The sequence below is a fragment of the Odocoileus virginianus genome, chromosome 26, assembly GCF_023699985.2.
Source record: "Odocoileus virginianus isolate 20LAN1187 ecotype Illinois chromosome 26, Ovbor_1.2, whole genome shotgun sequence".
NCBI classification, from domain to species: domain Eukaryota; kingdom Metazoa; phylum Chordata; class Mammalia; order Artiodactyla; family Cervidae; genus Odocoileus; species Odocoileus virginianus.
The window spans coordinates 35,191,898-35,213,772 of NC_069699.1; the positions used below are offsets into that span (position 1 = coordinate 35,191,898).

The window sequence follows — 21,875 nt, forward strand, 5'->3', positions numbered from 1 at the left end:
ACCAGAATTCATTTGCAAGTGATTTCTTCAGTGCTCTCAGGACAAAGCAGTGAAGGAATAGGGCTCAAGTCTTACTTCCTCCTATAACCATCCCAGACTTCTCTTGAGCCTTCCCTACCCTGAACACTGGTTAATACCTGCAGGTCACTGTGGGAGTTAATAAAAGTTAGATGCTACCAGGAAATTTAAAAAAATCCACTGGCCAACCCAGGTATCAGAAAAGGAAGCTCTCATAAGGAAGCTATATATCATACTTTGGCAAAGTCTCAGCAATCAGACCAAGTTAGGTCAAATCCCTACTCACCCATTTCCAAGCTGTTTGACTTTGGACAAGTTACTCAAGTTCTCTGAACCTAAAATGTATCATCTGTTCAATAAAATACTATAGCATAGAGTTTTCTTGGGAATTAAACAAGATAATGTACATAAAGCACTCAGTAAATGTTAGCTGCAGCTTTAACGGCCACTACTAATAGTATTCTTTTATCTTAGTAATTTATTCAGCTTCCACCTTCCCCTGATACCTTTGTCTGAATGAAGTAAGTCAAAGTCACCAAGTCACTCATTATCTTTTTATTTTGACTACCCTCATGAGTTATACTAGAGAGAACCTTCACTTATTTGATTACAGTGTTATTCAGAAATGTCAAGATTTACTAGTCGAGAATGGCAGAAATCAAATGAGTTTTCATGGTATTATGTTTAGTCATCATGGCTGGTTTAATCACATTGAATTGGGCTCTGAACGCCAATCTAACCTTAGCTATTTGGCAAGGTTAGTCATGATGATTGATTGCCTCCTGAGACTTGAGTCTTTCCTGTAGCTCCTAAGATGAGCAACCTCTTCCTGGGAAAATCTGTTTTTCTCCAAAAGATTGCCACTTTCAGATAAGTACATCAGTATTCTGAACCGAAGAAATTTTTTTAAAACTTTATAACATGCAACATGTTTAGCTTAAATTTAGGAGAGAACAAAATGATACACAGGCTTTCTGATCAGCTGGAATTGAACTGTATGCTCAACAGGGCCAAGGGGCACAATCATATTACCAAGAAATTCATATGCAACAACAGCGCAATGCCTGGCAAATAGCTGACCACTAATTAACATGTGTGGGATGGATGGTTGTATTGATGGATGGATGCTTGGATGAAGTATAGAAAGTCCAAAATTTCTAATGAGAACAACAGTGCAGGTCTTAAGCCACTCTGAATCCTTTAAGGATCAAGTCAGGATATTAATTAATTTACTAAAATCCCCAGTTTTCCAGGCTAGTGGCTCTCTCAAGAAAAGGAAATCAGATTATATTACAAATACTGTAATTACCTTAACAGTCTTCCTCTGGGGATTTTTTTCTCCTTCTAATCTATACTACAAATCGTCTCTGAATTAATCTTCTTGGAATTTAATCTTTTATTAATTTATTCCTAACACCACCTATCCTTTCTTTCTCCTACTCCTTCAACTCATTCATCAAAGATTTCAATTAGACAGTAATAACATTCTATTTAAGGCTGATATTTCCATTTCAATGGGAGCAGGTAATGCCCAAGGTAGAAATGTCTTAGAAAAGTACTGTTTGAACAGAATGACAAATATCCCTCACAAACAATATATTTACCCTTTCACTCTCTTTTTACTGCAAGCTGTTTAAACAATTAGGAGGATCTCATGAGCAAATAGCATCGTCCAGTATTTGAGATCTCCCTATAGCAGATGTCCAAAAAAATACATGCAGCTATTGTGAAAATAGAAATTTAAACTGATACCTGACTCTCTGAGAAACCTAAACTTTCCCACAACCCTTTTAGTAGCTTGTTCTATTGTTAAGACCTTGTGAAATAATTAGTATCCATTTCTCAGAATATAACTTTATAACAGTGATAATAATAACATCTACCATCACGAAATACACATTTGGTATGTCAGCCACTATGCTAAAGGTTCTACGTTTATCTGTTTATTGTAGTTATTGTTGTAATCCCAGTTTCATAGAAGGAGAAGCTGAAGCTCAGAAACATTGAGTAATTTGCCCCAAGGTCACCCACTTGGCAAGGAGCAGGAGTATTCAAAAAGAATCTATCTGACACGACCACCTGCTCTCTTAATCCCTGGTCATATTGACCTCATATATTTCCTCTAAATGGCAGGAGGTTGGAAGGAGAAATGGCATGAATATTTCAACATTTCTTCTTTGATTCCTTCTATAAATATGGAAAGCCTCTGCTCTGGGCCCTGTTAACCACTCTGATCAATAGATCAATGAGTGTGGACAAAGGAGACGGGGAATGAATGCTAACATTTTAGCATTAAACCTGTATCAGGGCCTGTGCTAAGTGCTTTCCAATTATTTCTTTTAACCACCATACAAGCACTACCCTTAACACAGGACCTGCTATGGAGCAAGTATCCACTAAATATACGTGGAATCAGACAGCCAAGCTAATGCTTCAAAGTGGAGAGCATCACTTAACAGATTACGGGGTACCACAATAGTCATTCTCTGTTCCTTCCCACAAAATTTATAGTGACTGAACTTCTGAATCAGGGGAGCTATTAAAGTATTCTTCATGAACATGTACTGTTTAGCTGGAAAAACAATAATGTAAAACGTGGATTTTTTCCCGACTGTAGATATAGCTTAGGTTTACCTCTGTACGCGTGCTTATTTGCTCAGTTGTGTCTGACTCTTTGTGACCCCATGGATAGTAGCCCACCTGGCTCCTTTGTCCATGGGGTTCTCCAGGCAAAAATATTGGAACAGGTTCCCTCCTCCAGGGGATCTTCCCAACCCAGGGACTGAACCCATTTCTTTTGTGTCTCCTGTATTGGCAGGCAAATTCAAATAATGATCTGATGTATGTTAGTTAAAAGAATGTGTGGGATCTGTAAGAGGGTCCAGAGCCAAATCTTACAGATTATTTTTCAAAGCAGGTGTTCCAGAGTGCAAAGAAGATGACTGAAGTGGTCCCATAATCATGGAGAGGCGAGGGAGCCCCACTCTAGGGAGAGAACTTAAACACTAGGACTGGACTTCTCACACCTTGTCTAACCCATGGCAACCTACACAAACATGAAGCAAGCTTCTGCAAGATAAAGCAGATCTGCTGACCAGTCCATCCCTCACATTAATGACAAGATGCTCCTCCTCCCTGCCTGCCAGCACAGCAGTCCTGCCCCCTCCCCAGATGCCCACAGGAAGCCAACTTTTGTGAACACTTGGCTCACAGTCATACATCCCTCTCATTGCTACCCTTTTCTTTGAGTTCTTCAGATATTTCAGAGTGATGGGTGGAGAAAGAGAACCAGAGCTAAGATTATTTACCTAGCAGAAGAAAAATGTCACCAGCCAGAAACATCTTCTTCTTAGTGGTCATGGCTTCCTGCAATCAAAGGATTAATATGAAAAGAACAAAACTGGGAATGTTATTTGCCGAGTCATACAAGTCCTAAGAGGGCTCCCCTGGTTGTGTCAGTGGTAAAGAACTCACCTGCCAGTACAGGAAACTTCAGAGAGGAGGGTTGGATCCCTGGGTTGCAAAGATACCCTGGACAAGGACATGGCAACCCACTCCAGTATTCTTTCCTGAAGAATCCCATGGACAGAAGAGGCTAGCAGGCTAGTCTATGGGGTCGCAGAGTTGGACACCCAAAGTGACTTAGCACACACACAGGCATGAGTCCTAAGAAATATTTTGTCCTCATCAGTTCAGTTCGGTTCAGTCACTCAGTCGTGTCTGACTCTTTGTGACACCATGAATTGCAGAAGGCCAGGCCTCCCTGTCCTCCACCAACTCCCGGAGTTTACTCAAACCCATGTCCATCGAGTCGGTGATGCCATCCAGCCATCTCATCCTCTGTCGTCCCCTTCTCCTCCTGCCCCCAATCCTTCCCAGCATTAGGGTCTTTTCCAATGAGTCAACTCTTTGTATGAGCTGGCCAAAGTATTAGAGTTTCAGCTTCAACATCAGTCCTTCCAACAGGAGCCACAAAAAAAACCAGAAACGAAGGCAATAAAGCATAATTCAAGCCCAGTTCAAAGCAGTCAACGTTGATACCATTCTGAGTACGTTGAAATCCTTTCTAAAATAAAGGAAGACTTGAGAAATTGTCACAGGATGCAGGGGACTGAGGAGCAAAACCAGAGATGTGGGGAGTAAAATAAAATTAAATACAATGGAAATTCCTATATTGAATCCTGGAACAGAAAGAGGACGTTAATTGGAAAACTGGTGAAATCCAAATAAAGTCTGGAGCTTGGTTAATAATGAGTCAATGTCACAAAGTTTCTCAGTTTTGACAGCTATACCATGGTAATATACAGTGGGGGAAAATACATTAGAGGTACATGGAAACCACCTGTAGCTATCTTTGCAACTTTTCTGTAAATCTAAAAGTATTGGAAAAATAAAAATTTAACTGAAAATACCCTTTAGAGCCCACTGCAATGTTTTGCAATGGTCTCCCAATTCAATTTCTCTTCCCCGTCACCATAGCAACCTGCATCCTATGACAAATGATGGGGTTGCATGAGAGGAGGAAGAAGCAAGCAAGCAAGCAAGTTGACCTTGGTTCCCAGTCAAAGAACTTTGCCTACAGAGGATTCCTCCAGCAAATTTGTTTTTTATTGTTGATACTTGGTATCTTGGGATATTTAACACCTGCCCACAAACATGGGAAATATTCCAGTTTACTCTCCTGATTGTCTTGGCATTTAAGGATATTGCTTAGTAATATGTGCTGTGCTTCATTTCAAGAACCAACAGTTATAAAAATGTTAACATAACATAAATGTAAAAACCCCATAGGGAAAAGGGCTGAACTTTCTAAGAAAAAGACAGTTGGGAAGATCCTATCCTTAGATAGGAAATCTCAAAAGTTAGAAAGCTGTTACAATGTCCAACTTAGAGATCAGAGAGAAATAAAAAATTACTGGCTAAATTCTAATGCTTTCAGAGAGAGGAGAAAAGATGCAAAAGGCTCTCACAACTGGGAAAAATCCAGAAAGTATTCAGGACATTGGATGCTGTCTTCTGATAATTCTATTACTTAACATCAACTAGTTATTTAATAAATTCCCACTGTGTGCTAACTGGATTCATATATATATATGATCAACACACATGATTGGAAAAGACTCAGATGTTGGGAAAGATTGAGGGCAGGAAGAAAAGAGGGTGACGGAGGATGAGATGGTTGGATGGCATCTACTACTCCATGGACTTCAGTTTGGGCAGACTCTGGGAGATAATGGAGTTCAGAGAAGCCTGGCATGCTGCAATCCAGTTCAGTTCAGTTCAATCACTCAGTTGTGTCCGACTCTTTGTGACCCTATGGACTGCAGCGCACCAGGCTTCCCTGTCCATCACCAACTCCTGGAGCTTGCTCAAAATCATGTCCATCGAGTTAGTGATACCATCCAACCTTATCTTCTGTCGTCCCCTTCTCTTCCTGCCTTCAATCTTTCCCAGCATCAGGGTCTTTTCAGATGAGTCAGTTCTTCGCATCAGGTGGCCAAAGTATTGGAGTTTCAGCTTCAGCATCAGTCCTTCCAATGAATATTCAGGACTAATTTCCTTTAGGACTGACTGGTTTGATCTTCTTGCAGTTCAAGGGACTCTCAAGAGTGCTCTCCAACACCACAGTTCAAAAGCATCAATTCTTCGGCACTCAGCTTTTTTTATAGTGCAACCCTCACATCCATACATGACTACTGGAAAACCCATATCTTTGACTAGATGGACCTTTGCTGGCAAAGTAGTGTCCTTGCTTTTTAATATGCTGTTCAGGTTGGTCATAGTTTTTCTTCCAAGGAGTAAGGGTCTTTTAATTTCATGGCTGCAATCCCCATCTGCAGGGATTTTGGAGCCCAAGAAAATAAAAGTCTGTCACTGTTTCCCCATCTATTTGCCATGAAGTGATGGGGCCAAATGGAGTTGCAAAGAGTTGGACACAACTGAACATCTGAACAACAACATATACATGATTCTTTTCACTTAAAGTGTGAAAGTTTTTAGGAAAAAATGTCTCTAATAAATTGCCCAACAGAGGTATCCTATTTACTAAAATGTATGTGATTCCCCCAAATGGGAGATAAAACCAAAAACTATGATGCAAGCTGGATTCAGCATAAACTGAAGGAAGTGTGTGAACTTTAACATTTGATAGACAAGTTATTTTTTATTTTAAATGTAATGTAATAGAGAATATTGTGACCACTTTTGCAATATGTTTGGAGTAGAAAGTGTGCACTCCATCTTAATACTTATAGTCATCCACGTGTCCATGTAGATGAGTTCCAGGAGCCCTCTTGGATACCAAAATGCTCAAATTGCTTATATAAAATGGCATGGTGCAGTCAGTCCTCTGTATGCCAAAGTGAAACCTCAGGGTGTGCAGAGCAGTTTGCATATACTCTTTATGTCTATGTGTATATGCGTGTGGTGAGGTGTTTCAATCATGTCAAACTCTTTGCAACCCTATGGGCTGTAGCCAGCCAGGCCCCTCTGTCCATGGGATTCTCCAAACAAGAACACTGGAGCAGGTTGCCATGCACTCCTCCAGGGGATCTTTCTGACCCAGGGATCAAACCCACGTCTCTTACATCTCCTGCAGGCAGAGATGGGCAGGTGGATTCTTTACCACTTGCACCACCTGGGAAGCCCTTATGTGTATATATATACACATATAAATACATACACAGACACATACCACAGATATATATATATATATATTATATATGTATATATATATATATATATATATATATATATATATATACACACACACACACACACACACACACACACTTATATAGATCTTCCTCGACTTACAGTAAGGGTATGTCCTGGTATACTCATCATCTTAAATTGAAAATATCACAAGTTGAAAATGCACTTAATATATTTAACCTACCAAGCATCATAGTTTATCCCATCCTACTGTAAACATGCTTTAGAGCACTTACAGTAACCTACGGTTGAGCAAAATCATTTAACATAAAGCCTAGTCTATAACACAGTGGTGACTATCTCATGTAACTTATAGAATACTGTGCTGAAAATGGAAAGCACAGTGGTTGGGTATAGAATGGTACATTTATGAGTTGTTTACCTGGTGATTGCGTGGCTGACTGGGAACTGCAGTGGCTTCTGCCACTCAGTGTCACAAGGGAACATGCACCACACGTGGCCAGCCCAGGAAAAGACCCAGATTCCAAGTACTGTCCCTACTGAACACTTATCCCATTGGTATCATGGTAAAGTTGAAACACTGTAAGTTGAACCAAGTCAGGGACCATCTCTGTGTGTGTGGCATGGGAGGCTTAGCCCACTTCTTTACGGCCAGCCAAAGAATTAAGGCACTGAATCTGATGTTATCTCCATTTGAAATACTAAATAAATGAAATATTTTTTCAGAAGAGAAAGAAGGAAAGGAAACAAGTAAAAGATGAGGGAGAGGAGGAGGGAGGAGGCAAGGGAAGAAGGGAGGGAGAAGGGGAGGGAAGAACAGATTTGTTAACAACAGAGACTGCCAGGGACTTCATTTAATACACCAGCGTTTCTTCTCCCACTCAAAATGCTTCAGTATTCCTTGTCCAGGAATACTGAGTTTAAGAATCATTCCCACAGTTTTAAGATGCTTTATAAGAAGGAAGAAAACTAATAGACGTATCTCTTTGGTCCTTGTCACAGGAACCTTTCCACTAGTCTCTTTGGAATTGCCCTCCTGAAGGAGAATTTTAGCAGGTGACAGTCCAACCTCACCCTATGTGGGGCGGGGCGGGGGGGGGGGGGGGGGGGGTTGTTTCTATTTTTAGTCATAAGATGCTGGTTCTGAAGATCAGAAGATTCGGACCTGGGCTAGACTCCCAGGTAGCGCTGGCCAGAAGTGACATGCACAGACAGTTGTTTCCTTAAATCACCTTCTTCCCCCCTTGTTATTGACTTTATTTTATTGGATTGAAAAAAAAAGATTAAGTATAATATGTACGTATCATGACAAGACACACAAAAGTTAATAATATGCTCTCCCTTCCAAAGATCCCACCCCATACCCTCTGGGTAACCAAGCCAGTGTTAATAGATTAGTAGGTAGTAACTATCTACTAACCTGTTAACTAACATTCAACATGTGCTAACATGTGTTCATTCAAACATGTGAAAACAAATGCTCACAAATAGATTTTGGACATAGTATTTTATAAAAATGGGATCATATCCCTCACTCTACTCTGAAGTTCTTTTTTTTCATTTGACAATTTCATTTGACAATTATATCATGAACATTCCTTTAGGCTAATACACAGAGATTAATGCACTTTTAAAAAAAATTTACAGCTATGTTGTACTTGATAGTATAAATGTGTCATAATTTAATCCTCTATCAGTGGACTTGGTTTCCTGCTTTCTTTTCCACTGTAATGTTACAATAAATATCTATATCTATCTCTATATATTTATATATTAGGTATCTATATTTTTATGTATTAATAAATTATATACATAGATGCTTTATTTCTGTAAGAAACATACCCTGAAAGAGATTAATTTTTCAAGGAAGCAACCCACTTTGCAATCCAAATGTATATGCTATTATAACTACAAGTAATGATTGTCCCTCTGAATATTTAGGACCCTTTGAGGATCATATAATAACATAAAATAGAATGATTAGCAGAATTCCAAGTGAATTTATTGGCACAAATACACTTCACATCAGGGCTTCCCAGCTGGCTCAGTGGCAAAGAAACCACCTGCCAATGCAGGAGACATAGAAGACACAGGTTTGATCCCTGGGTCGGGAAGATCCCCTGGAAGAGAAATGGCAATCCACTCCAGTGTTCTTGCCTGGGATATCCCATGGACAGAGGAGCCTGGTGGGCTGCAGTCCATGGGGTTGCAAAGAGTCGGATACGACTGAGCGACTGAGCACACACGCGCACACACACACACACTTCATAGCACAGGGCCAAGCAAGGTCCCCAGTTGAGACCTGCGGAAAGAGCTTTTCACAGAGAGTTCAGATATGAACGTGTGATGGTGGCTCCACTAGGCCCTTCATCATGGCCCATTCTCAGCATCATGACAACTTCTTAGTAAAGAGAATAAGCAAGGTGATTTTTTAAATTTTACTTTTTTTTTGATTTTTCACTTTGCTCATTCTTGGCTGCTGTGCAGGCTTTTCGCCAGCTGTGCAAGTGGAGGCCACCCTCTGGCTGTTTGGGCTTCTCATTGCAGTGACTTCTCTTGTTGCAGAACACAGGGTCCAGGTGCATGGGCTTCAGTCACTGGCAGGATTCTTAGCCACTCAACCCCCAGAGAAGTAGGCTAAAGTGATTTCTAATAGTTCATCAGCCAGTGTGTGCTGTTTCCTCCTTAAAATGCTAAGTTTACCCATCACTAGTTAATTCCTATTTTGAAGAATCAAAGGTAACTAAATGTTTTTAAAACGTGAGACTGGACCCTTTTTTTTGAGGGGAGCAGAGGTCACGCAGCCTTGGGAAAGAGAAGCAGTTTAACAGTCAGGGGCAATACAGATAACAAAGGGAAAGCCAGTTTTGTCTGCAGGATGATAAAGCAGTCTTGGATCTCAAGAAGGCTTGTTAGGTAAAGGGGAGAAGGTCGTTCTCTTAAACTGGAACCCAGTTGACATATTAGATATCTTATAATGAATAACAATTCCCTTATGGTCACTAATGTCACACTTCAACTGAAGTCATAGCACAGAGATGGCTATGAAAATGTATCTTGAGGGCTTTAAACACCCAGCAGAGAAGAATTTGAACTGTGAACGTCTTCCCTTCTGCTTAGTGTAATGAAAACTCTCTGGAGTAGAACTCAGGAGATCTCAGTAACATTGAGAAATTCATTGAAATTCTCTGAGTTTCCATTTCTTTTCTGCAAAATGGGGCTAATACTGCCCCCTGACCCCTGAGCTAATAGGTCACTGCAGTCAAAGAAATAACACACCTGAAAAAACATCGAAGGCAAAATAGATGTTAAGAATACAGACTCTGCAGTTATCCAACCTCTGTGGCTTTCCTGGTTCCTCCTGGGTAATCTTGATCCTATTACTTGCCCTCTGAGCTTCAGCTTCCAAAAAGGGGATAATATACATACCTCGATTTAAGAATGTAATATAGCCACTGATTTAAGAATGAGATGGGATCATGCCTTCAAAAGTGCAAGCACAGTGCCTGGCACATAATGAGATCTCAGTAATATGAGCCATTATTTGTAAAGTGCTACTCAAATGTGATAGTCCTTCAAAGAAGCTCTAAATATTTTTTCTGAGGTTCCTTAAGCATTTCTTTCATTCAGTAGTTGCTTTTCTTACTCTTGTGAGGACGCTCTCTTCTTACCAAGACACAGTGACTCTGTCTCTGAGAGAGAAATAGGGGCCTCAATGCTAGAATCAAGGCTGCAGAAAAGGATTGAGAACATGAGATCCAGCTTGTGGTTTGATTGGAAACAAGTGGTCAGGAGCCCTTAGGCCCTTCTGCAGGTCCCAGTGTGAACCACATTAGCTCCTGACTGCTCTGGATCCCAGAACAAACCCAGAGATTAAAGAGCAACAGGTAGAACCTGATGTGAGTAGAGGAATGTTTGAAGCCTCCCTAGAATTATCTAGTAAGGGAACTGTGTGGTCTATTGAGAGTTGGCTCAGGATACTGCCTTGTTTTTTAACAGAAGGGCGACTCCTGAAGGCTGGAGAACTGGGGTCGTCCAAGTTATGTAATCATCATAAGAGTGACCACAGCAGCTGCCAATTCTTGGCCGTCAGCAGATGCTATGTCAAGGACATCAATGCTGATAGAAGGCAGGTGGTATTGCCTCCACTTTACAGGTGAGGATCTGAGGCGCAAGCCACTTCCCTGAGGTCCTACCATAGGTATGTGGTGATCTGGGGTTCAGATCAGGATCTTTGCATCTCCAAATAGTGGGCTTTTTAACACACAAGCAGTATCTTGTAGGATATCAAGCCAGTTTTATATATGCATCCTCACTTTTGCCAGGATCTCCTGCCAACAATGCAGCCAGATTCCTGCTTTAAAACTCTTAGCAGTATGGCTGAGTCACCCTGCTGTCACCTGAAACTATCACAGTATTGTTAAATGACTATACGCCAATATAAAAGTTTATTTAAAGAAAAAGCTCGAAGCAGAACTTTGAGGAAAGGGTGCATTTACTGGCTGTTGACTCCTGCCTGATATGCCTGTAGCGATGCCCAGAAAAGAGAGGGTGTAAAAGGAGTGGGCAGAGAAGGACGGCCACCTCGGTGGGTACAAATGCTCCATGGAAAACAGTCAGTTCCGCTCTAAGAATGGTATTTAGAATTCATCTACTACTGCTACCTAATAGAATTTTCTGTCAAGAATGGAACTGTTCTGTAATACATCTGTACTAACCTCATGTGGCTATTGAACGCCTGAACTATAACTAGTGAGCTGACTAATTGAATTCTCATTTCATTTTAATAAACTTTGATTTAAATAGGCATATGTGACGAGTAACACAATGGAGAGTGCAGGTGTAGACCATCTCTCTGCTGCCCAACATGGTTCTGTCAAAATTGTGATTCAGGGAGACAGAACCCTAGAAGGATCTGTGAAGTCAGACTGCCTGAGCTTGAATTCCAGCTCATCATTTCTAGAAGGGGCTGTGAGGTCACACCGCCTGACGTTGAATTCCAGCCCTCACATCTCTATGCCTCAGTTTCCTCATCTGTAATATAGAGTTTACAAATCATAACTGCTTCATAGGGTTATTGTGAGAGTTAAATGATTTAAGGTTTTAAAAGTACTTTTTACATAGTACCCAGAATAGTAAAATGATAAAGGTACAGAAATGAACAATATCTATTCCCTACCCTCGGGAAGCTTTTATACCACCTCTGTGCCTTTAGGACTTTACTTTATTCCACTGCCCATAATCCAGTCAGTGGAAATCGCATGCGTAGACCAGCAGTATGAATAGATAGGTTATTTGCTCTGTGTGTGTGTGTGTGTGTGTGTGTGTGTGTGTATCACCTGGCACATGGTAGACACTCAGTAATGGCAATTTTTCTCTTGTTAAATAAGATCTTGTGATATGTAAGAGCTAAAATGGACCAAACTGTTGGACTCAACTCTCCAGCAGTACAAGCAGGTGGTGTACCATGACAGGGTTTGTTTTTTACTCCTCTTCTTTTGGCCATATTTCAGAGGCTTCATGAGATATAGGATTGTGAGGGCCCTGGGCGTTGTGGCTGGCTCTCAAATCCAGAAGTCCATTAGGGACCTCACAGACATCCTTTGTTTTGCCTAATTGAGTAATATGTACTTGGGTTGTTTTCCTCCTCACTGAGATGCATTGATTTTTCTTCCAAGGACCAAACCCTTATTTTCCTGGGGGAGCCACATCTTCCCATCACAGTTCACATCCTTTAGTGGGTGATTTTGACTCTAAGAGAGGGTGTGTGATTATGGATTAGCCAATCAGAGCACGCATGCCCTTAGCCATGGTGATGGAGCATAAGTGGCATTTGGCCCAAATCAATCCAAGGAGGTTTTAGTCTAAATTTTTGCAGGACTCTTAGGAAGAAAGAACATTTGTTTTCGAAGGACTTCAATTGGAAGTATATTATTTAGACTTGGAGAGGACATTACACAGAGAAGGCCTGACCTGGAGTAAAAGCTGCTGCTGCTGCTAAGTTGCTTTAGTCGTGTCCAACTCTATGCGACCCCATAGACGGCAACCCACCAGACTCCTCTGTCCACAGGATTCTCCAGGCAAGAATACTGGAGTGGTTTGCCACCTTCTTCTCCATTGAGTAAAAGCAACAGAAAGCAAAGCAGAACTCAAAACAAAGGGACTGAATCTAGATGATGTCTCTTTAGCTCTGGCCCAACCAAGCTGGCAGCACTATTGCTAGACTTGAGGAGTGTGAACCAGTATATCCCTCCCTGTGTTTCAGCCAGTGTGAGCTGAGTTTCTCTTTATTATAACCAAAGCCGATATTCCCTCTGCTGTTTCCTTGGTGTAAGAGGGTTGCTCCCAGCAGCTCTGTAGGGGTAGAAGTCAGACGACCTACCCTCTCCTTCCCGTGATAGCAGCCTCAGAGCTCTTATCGTCAAAGACCAAATAGCAAAAGCCACTCACATGCTCATGGCAGCAATTTTCAGGATGTCCTGTGTGAGACTGACCCTAAGAAGGGATTCTAAAAAGGGCCTTGCTTATGTAATTGAAATTCTTAAAATAACTGCAGATGGAATCTGAGAATCCCGCTGGGCCTCCAGACTGCCTAACCTGGGATGGAGGGGTCAGAGATTCTCAGTGAATGAAAAATAGGCTGACAGCAAAATAGGCTAAGAACAAAATCATCCCGTACCCTCGGCAGAGCTGAAGAGTGGGTCAGGACTCCAAGTGGCAAAGGCATGACTTTGCATTTATTTAACAACTTCGCAAAAATACCTTTAGCAGGAGGAGAGCTGACCCATTTTGGGGTCTGGAATCAATAGACTAATAAAAGCAATCCTTAAAAATAGCTTTCCCTTCTTAAAATATATTTCCCATTGAGCAGGATCCAGAAGGAAATTTTTATGTAGGCCCTGACTCATTTTCCTATGGATTGAAACACAGTGAGATGGAAGCCTTGGCATATAAGATGGTTATAATATCCACCTGGATACAGTGCGCAGGGGTTCCGTTCCCGAGCGCGAACTCCAGTCCGGGATTCCCAGCTCTCCCTGGTGAGCCGCTCCTCCCCCCTCAGGTGGGGAAGGGGGCCAGGCCTGGGAGGCGCCCAGACTTCACTTCGCCGAGAGGGCTGCATCTGGTGTTCTCATCCTGTTTCCATCAAACTAAAACCTGGAACCGGGGAGTAAGAAGCAGAGTCTGGAGTGCTGAGAATGACAGCTTGGAAGAGGGCAGGGAAGTCCTTGGGCAGAGTGGCTGCTTCAGTCACCCTGGAGCAGATTGGAGAGAAGAGAGGGAGGAAACGCATCTTCAGAACAAAACAAACCCTTCAGGACAGGAGGGGATCTGTGGACACTGCCGTTTTCTTAGCCCTGGGTATTTCCTCATTCTGACTCCCTCAGAATGACACTATCATTAAGACCCCATTCTGGTTGTTTTTCCCCCCAAAAAGAAAATGCCTTTCTTTTTTTTCCATTTCTGCCCAGCACTTTTCTGCACAAGTAATAATCCAGGATCTGTCCTATCCCTTCCATCCATTTATCTTAGGAAAGAGAATTCCCTAAGTAGTATTTATCAAAGGAAGGATATGGACCATTTGCACCACGGGGCACCTGACAAAAACACTTATTCTAGAAACCCACTATAGACTTAATACATCAAAAACTTGGTGGGTGGAGCCCAGAAATTTCCATCTTTAAGATTGTGTCCAGGCATCCTTTATGCACACCAATATTTGAAACCTACAGCCTGGTGGTAAGAGCAGATGTTTCAAGTTGTTACCGGCAAATGCAAAGTAAGGCTTTCTATTACCATGTGCCCTCTGATTTTCAGGGAAAAGTTCCCGCTTGAAGGAGTGATGTTCAAACTTGATTGACAGGAGAAAAAAAGAAGACCAGAAGTAATGTAATGCTTCCTGCTTGATTGTCAAGCAATAGGTCCTGTTTCTCCAGCTCCTGGCAAGAGACTTACCTTGAAAATTCCAGAAGCTTCAGGTTCCTTCCTAAATTCAACTCAAAGTCACTTTCAGTGACATCTGTAGTTAATGTTGTTTTATGGGCTTTGGAGGTTTGATTGTGCCTCATGCCACCAGAGATAGAAGTGTGCTGTAAAATGTATTTTATTATGGACCATAACCTGCATTTTTGGTAATGCAGACAGTAGTTATTTTACAGCCATGCCTTCTGAGCTCTGAGACTGAATAATGCCCATGGGAGAGACAAAAGAAAATGAAAAAACTTGTTTCCAGGTTTCTTAACTGGAATTTTGAAGGGATGGGAAGTAGGGACCAGATGTTATCAATGAAAATGGAGTACAAAATTATTATCAGTTGCAAATTGAACCCAAGGGGCTTTCTAGGGAGCAGACAAGATGAAGTGAGAGTTGTCCCTAATGGTATTTGAATGGTGTCTTATGGAAGCAAAATGAAAGTGCTAAAATGATGACTGACCCCACAAAGTCAAATATCTTTACTGAGAAGCCCGCCATTAAAGTGATATTAAAAAAGGAAAAAAATCAAAGGGGAACCTTGAGCTCTGCTTTTGTTATTAATAGCTGTACCCATAGGAATAGGGAGGGGGAAAAAATACGTGATGATTATTGAAATCTAATAGTTAACGGTACATTTCTTGAGCCTTACTTCTTAATCCTTGGAGTGATCCTGTGAAGTATTAGACTAAAATAGTTCATTTTCAGTTTTTCCCTGACATCTTATGGAAAAACCCAAATGAACTTTTTGACCAACCCAATACTGGTACCATAGCAAAGGAAGTTGGGGACCTGAAACATTAAGTAAGTTGCCCAAGACACATGTCTTTTTCAGGTTACTTGATAAAGGATTTGACTCAAATCTTTTTAATGATGGCTTTTCTAATGACTGGAATCCAAACTACAAGCAAGAGGCAGTCTTAGAACCTTATGTGCTATACAGTAGTATATCAAGGTGTCTTAACAGTACCAGTTAAAATCGAGACCATTAGGCACTTGTTTGGAAAAAAGAATGAAAGAAAATATATGAAGTCCTTAGTGTCTGCATAGATGAAGCAGGTGCCCTATAAATGAACATTGTATTCATCATCTTTATTATCATCAATAACATCTGTCATTATAATCATCATTCCCCAAATAGGACAAATTGTAAAGATTACTTAACCTTACACTTCTTTAAATCTAACAATAAAACTCTAAATTAAAAATACAATAACAGAGCAGGTTGTGAGTAGGTTCAGCTGCTCTAAACAATTTCTACATTGTTGATGTGAGTTAGAGAGACAGAGTTAGGATTTGAGCCTGGGCCCATTTGATTCCAGTGTCCAAAGAGATCCTTCCACTGCCATTCTGCAATCTGCCTGGAGTCTCTGCTCAGATAATTCACCCTGCCCCAAAACCCCTTCTGTCCTCCTTCTTCTTTGAGAAAGACATCACCTTTTTTATTGCCTCTATTCTCAACTAGAATGTGAGCTCCTTGCAAGTGAAAAACTGGGCTCATTTGACTTTGCCTTCTCAGGATCTTACCCACAATCTGGTACATAACAGAAATTCAATAAAGGGTACAAGTAGGTATGTTCATTAAACCAGTGGAAAATTAGTTGAACTCTAAAGTCAAAAATTATTTGATGAGCATTATTAAAAGTCCATGTATACCTGATATAAATAAATGATAAGACTTATCAGAGTCTCTGCTCACAAAATCTAACTTAAATGACAAGCGGTGCTGGGCCCCATGGTTAAAAACATAACCACGTTTCAATTAGCAAAATTGAAGTGCCTTTGAGGTCCTGGAATGCACTTGCAGGGCACATACACCAGAACTATTGGCTCACTGCAAGGTTTCACATGTAATTCTTCTCACTTAGCATCCCCAGGCTTGAAAATTGGCACATGCTGAAAGGAATCTCTGGGGTAAGAGAAAATCCTGATTCCCTGATATGTTCCAACAGGGACAGAAGGATTGCAGTTTCATTTCCTGCCAATTTCTAAATTATGAATATTTTGGTATGATTATAAGTAAGTGAGACAAGCCTACCCAGGGAATCAAATAATCCAGGAACATGAAAACATAGATTATTGTTTTCCTTTCCTTTTCCTCTCAAGCTGATTTGTTTTGCTTTTGCAAGAGAAAATAAGGTCAGGTGGTAGGAAAATTAGTTTGGGAAATTTAAATCTACAAAATCATAGTGAGAGGAAATTTGTTCTCGCTTACTCAATCACATCATCTGAATGCATAAGTCTGCTCTGGTTTCCTTGAATTATGGACCAATTATTTGATTAGATTAAACCCTCTTTTATGTTAGGAAAAAATCACCCTATTTGACCCCTCCCCCAATACCTCTCCAGATTGTGTAAACTCTTTAGGAACCACCTCTTTGAAATTAGTAAAGCAGACTATTTTAAAAGAATTCCTAGTTCAGAACAATAATAGAGGTAAGAACAGACTTCTTTTTAATTTTCTAGAGTGAAATATAAAAGCTTAGATTTTTGTGGCATCTTTTTGTAGTAATCTGAAACATGGTTTTGTTATGTTAATGGAACACATTACTATTAGAGGATTCACTAAATTTTCCTTTCATACAAAAGCACTTTCAGAATCCAGACAGATTAGGTTAGGGCAAGACTACCTTTCCCATCACCATTTTATAAGCAAATCTTTCAACATCCAGCATATGTTGGTTGAATTAATGAGAGCAATAAACAAAGAAACCAAGATTAGCTATGAACACACTCAATGGAAAACTTCATCTTACTCTAAAGTTTTCTCTCTTTTTTCGTCATTTCAATGTTATGGCTAAATATAGGATAAGAATGCTTTCTTGTGTACTTCTCTTTATGTTTCAGTCTCGTTCACAGACTTTCTGACTCACCCCTATTCATGATCAAACACAAATTTCACAAAAGGTTTAATTGCATCTAGACTTTAATAAATATTCTATTTGGGAATCTGCAAATAAGACTATAGGAAGGTGGGGGAATCTTTTTGTTATGCAAATACAAGCTAGTGGAGCTCTCTCAGAAAGCTATTTAGCTGAGCCCTCAAAAAGCAATGTTTGAATGGCCTTTTCTTTCTTTTTTTTCCTTCCAGGAATGTCAACCTCATTACAAGTCTGGTTATAACATCCTTATTCTTTGGTCAATTGGCAAGTAAGTTCTTCCTCAGATGAATTTTGATAAAGCATGTAATGATAACTTGATGTGTTTTTGTAAGCTATCTCAAATGAAGTTCTTTATTCAGAGATGGAAGGATAAGATCTTGATAACAAAGAATTTTTATAGACACTTCTCCAACAGGACCTGTCCTCTCTGCAGTGGGCAAGTACTGGACACCTCTCTTCTTTGAGTTCTTCCATATGGAGTTGGATACAAATTGATGTATAACGCTGACAGTAACTTCCATCTCCTGAACAGGGGCCAGCCTTTGTGCTAAGCACCTCAGATATGTGAATTTAATTCACCTTCACAAAATCTTATTATTGGTATTTTATTGCCACTTTTAAAGTCAAAGAATTGAGAATCAAAGAAATATCTTTTTCACGTCACAGCTGCTAGAACCGGGGTTTGAAATCTGCCTAACTCCAAAGGCACAACTCATATCCTTTATGCAAAATTTGGTGTTTTAATAATTCTCAGTTTGAGTTTCTTTTTTCTTTCTAGAAGCAACTCACTTAGTAAAACAGGTGGTATATAGACATATTTTACCCAGTGAATCATGTCTATAAGCATTAGAAAAACAGTATACAAACCATGGCAACAGCAAAGGTAATAATGAAGTCAAAAAGACCAAATATTTGACCATGAAACTGTATTGATAATTATGGAATATAAGGTTGATGTGGAGATCTTAAAAGTTTTCTCTTATCAACTAAATGCCAGTTAACCTGGGCAAATTTGGGGGTAAAAACAGACTCTTTGCAGGCTACAGTTTCTCTTATTTTTAAAACTAGTTATTCCCATGAGAAATGAATTTTAAAGTCTTATATTTTGTATCATGAATTTGGGCACCATTCATCACTTTCATCATGCAGCTAGTAAATTGTCAGCAGGGAACTGAAGACTCAGTTGCCCTGAGTAACCTTGAACACATAATTGAGCCCCGTGATGGACTTACTCCCTGATGAAGCCATTCCCCTTCCCTGTGAAGTTGTCAGAGGTCATGCATATGTATGGGTGTGGGAAAAAAGGATGACTCAGTTTTCTGTGATTATTCAACCTATGCCTGAAGGCATCATCATCACACACATAGTTTTCCTTTTCTACACGTTTTCTGAAGTAATCGAATAGGTTACGGCCCCTAAATGGTAAATGTGTTGTTTTAACGGCTGACCATATGAATGGCTTGGTGACTCACGGGAGTCTGATTTTTTGTGCAGTATAAATAATAGTGGGAAGAGAGATAAGGCCTTATGATTTAGGTCTAACTTTTTGCTGTCTCTCTCTTCACTGTGAGTTAACTTTGAGTGCAGAATATTCTTTAAACATTTATTGCATTTCCTATGATGAGTTGTCTGAGATGGAGATAGCTCTTTACCTGTTCAAGGGAAATCTGTATACTGGTCTTTTTATACCATAAAGTCATGCCTTGTGAGGAAAAGTTAATGAAGGCATCTCTATGACAGTTGATGTGCCTGTTTAAATATACCCCAAGGGTTCCCCTTAGAGTTCTAGCCAACTCTTCTAGCTTCACAACTTTGCCCTTGTCTTCACTTAATTCTCCTTCTTATGTTCATATATCTTCTAAAAATATAAAAGTAGATCAAGATATCAGAAAAGTGAAGATGGGGATGTATTAAATCTTTGCTCAAACAACACAATATTCACCTCCTCCAAGTGTTGTAGCTTTGGTGTAGACTCTCATAGTCTGCCTCAGGTTTCCAATGCTAACTTGCCTTTCTCTTAAGGGGCAAGAGGTTTCTCACTGATCTCAGTAACTGCACCCCTCTTCCCATTTCCAAAAAACAGAGCCTAGTCTTGTCATTTGGAATAAAATTTCATGATAGCTACCAACAGCATCAACATCTCCATTGGCATTTAACAGAAGCTTACTATACTTTGTTCTAAGCACATACGTTCACTTATCTCCTTCAAAGACATTGCCAAGAAAAGTGTCAGAATTCCAAATAAATAAAACTGATGGAGAGGGACCCACTCTTAAGAAACAGGTTCAGTGGTTCAGTTGTATTCTTAGTTTCAGGAGAGCCAGGGATCTGAGAGCTTGAGTCACTTGGTGAAAAGTCTCTTGCAGGGAGAAAGGCAAGCTTCTGGCTCTCTTCTCTCTTCTCCTCAAGAAGACAGCATATTAATCAGATTTATCAGATAATGTATGATACTTGAAGCATGTTCATGAGTAGGCAGGTCACTGTGCATCAAAGAGCTGTGATAGTCATGTCTGTCTCTTCTGTTTTTTTTCTTCCGTGTGACTGGGCTGAGTAGATTCAAGACCTGCAGTCTTGAGGCAGTGCCTTCTCTCTACGTCTCTTTGCAGGCATGCCCAGTTGCACTTAATTGTTATTTTCATTTCCTATGCCTCAAAATCAGTCAGAAAGTGATAAAACATAAAAGTAGGAATTCTAGATGATCGGGGTAGAGATTCTGCTTAGAAACAAAGCCTAAAATGTATCTTTTATTCAAGTATTATCAATGTTCTGGGGGCGGGGTAGATTACTGAGCCATATCCTAGTTACCATCGTAATGGCGTTGTGATTTTTATCCACCATCGTTCCTTATGTATTTCTCCCAAGAACCACACAGGATGAATGAAGGACGATGAAAGAACAGAATTTTTACTATTGGAATATACTGGTTGGACCTGGTTGGAGTATACTAAACCTTTTCATAATGCAACCCTAGACCCTTACATAAGCACATTGCTCTTCATGGTAAACTCTTGGGTACAACAAGATGCAGATTAGCATCTTCCTAAAGGTTCTTTTGGAATCATTGGGCAGAAAGTTCTTACTAATGAAAGAAACAAGAGAAGAGTAATGGCATTCTTAAGAACAAGGGTCTGGAATAGTAGACCCAACTGTAGAAAGAGTCAGTGTCACTCTGAGAAGAAGAGGAAGAAGAAGGGGGACACTCTTATGAGCAGAGTCCAGGCTGTAATCTACGAATTTCCCTTTTGCTAATGGCATGTAGGTGACTAGATCTGGTTTAAAGTCTTTTCTTCAGTAGGTTAACCTCTCTTGACCTGTGATCCCAATGTTAGTATCTATCCCTTGATCAGGACCCATCATTACATTTTCGCTTCCTTTCCCTTCATTTAGCAAGCCTCTCTCAACCTCTTTTCCTTCCTCATTATTTTCCTCCAGAAGATTAATTATTCAAAAGACCTGTGTGTTTTAGGGTAGCCTACACTGAAGGAATTTACCATTTTCAATTGTTTAAAATGAAAAACAAACCTATTAATATGAAAATATGATGTTTTAAACAGCCATTGCTGTTTAAAATCTGTTAAAAGCCTCCCAGTCCAAAGCCAGTGCAGTCTGCGAAACCTATTTACTATAACCAGACAATCAACCCAAAAAATTATTTTGAAAAGGTTAAAGTATAGTGGTAGCAGCATATACCAATATAAGCCAAATTGAAAAACTGGGCTAATTACAGGAATATCAACCTAATATCTCATATGGATACCGGTATGTGGATATTTTTCCCCCTTTATTTCCTGTCACGTCACTGCATCCCAGGGTCAAGGCAAAAGTCTTAATCCTTCACTTCATCCATGTAAACAGCAGCACAAACTGCATTTCAGTCTATGCCATATCTAGCTCCTACTTCTATTAAGAGAAATTTTATACAGAAGAAATGTGATTACTCTTGTGAATAGTTGGTTTTCAGAATTCAAGTTAATTATTTACTGTAAAATATATTGTTTCATTTTTTATCATCTTCTTAATAGGTGATTTTCCAAGACCAATTCGTATAAGTAGTATTATTTACTACTCTAAAACATTTTGTTTTGTTGCCTAGAGTAAAAGAAGATGTTTTTGTGTGTCTTGATTCTATTATTTTCATCTTATGATTATCCTTTAATTCCATCCTAACCCACTTTAGCAAGATTTATTATATGATAAACAGTAATGATGAAGAGTAGCTTTTGCAAACAAAATAAACCATTTTTTAAGTCTCTGAAAATATTATCTAAAGCAAGACAGGGATCAATTAAATAGAAAGCAAATATCCTATTCAGGATCTATGTCTGGGTT

The 21,875-nt window shown here is 39.9% G+C and overlaps 1 protein-coding gene across 1 annotated transcript in view; it reads left to right on the forward strand.

Annotated features, from left to right (window-relative positions):
* The first annotated feature begins 17,777 nt into the window (after positions 1–17,777).
* Positions 17,778–21,875, forward strand: part of CADPS (calcium dependent secretion activator) — a 479,809-nt gene continuing 475,711 nt past the window's right edge. Inside the window, exon 1 of the mRNA XM_070455753.1 lies at positions 17,778–17,814. The gene's annotated coding sequence lies outside the window, so the exon portion shown is untranslated. The remainder of the gene's footprint in view (positions 17,815–21,875) is intronic.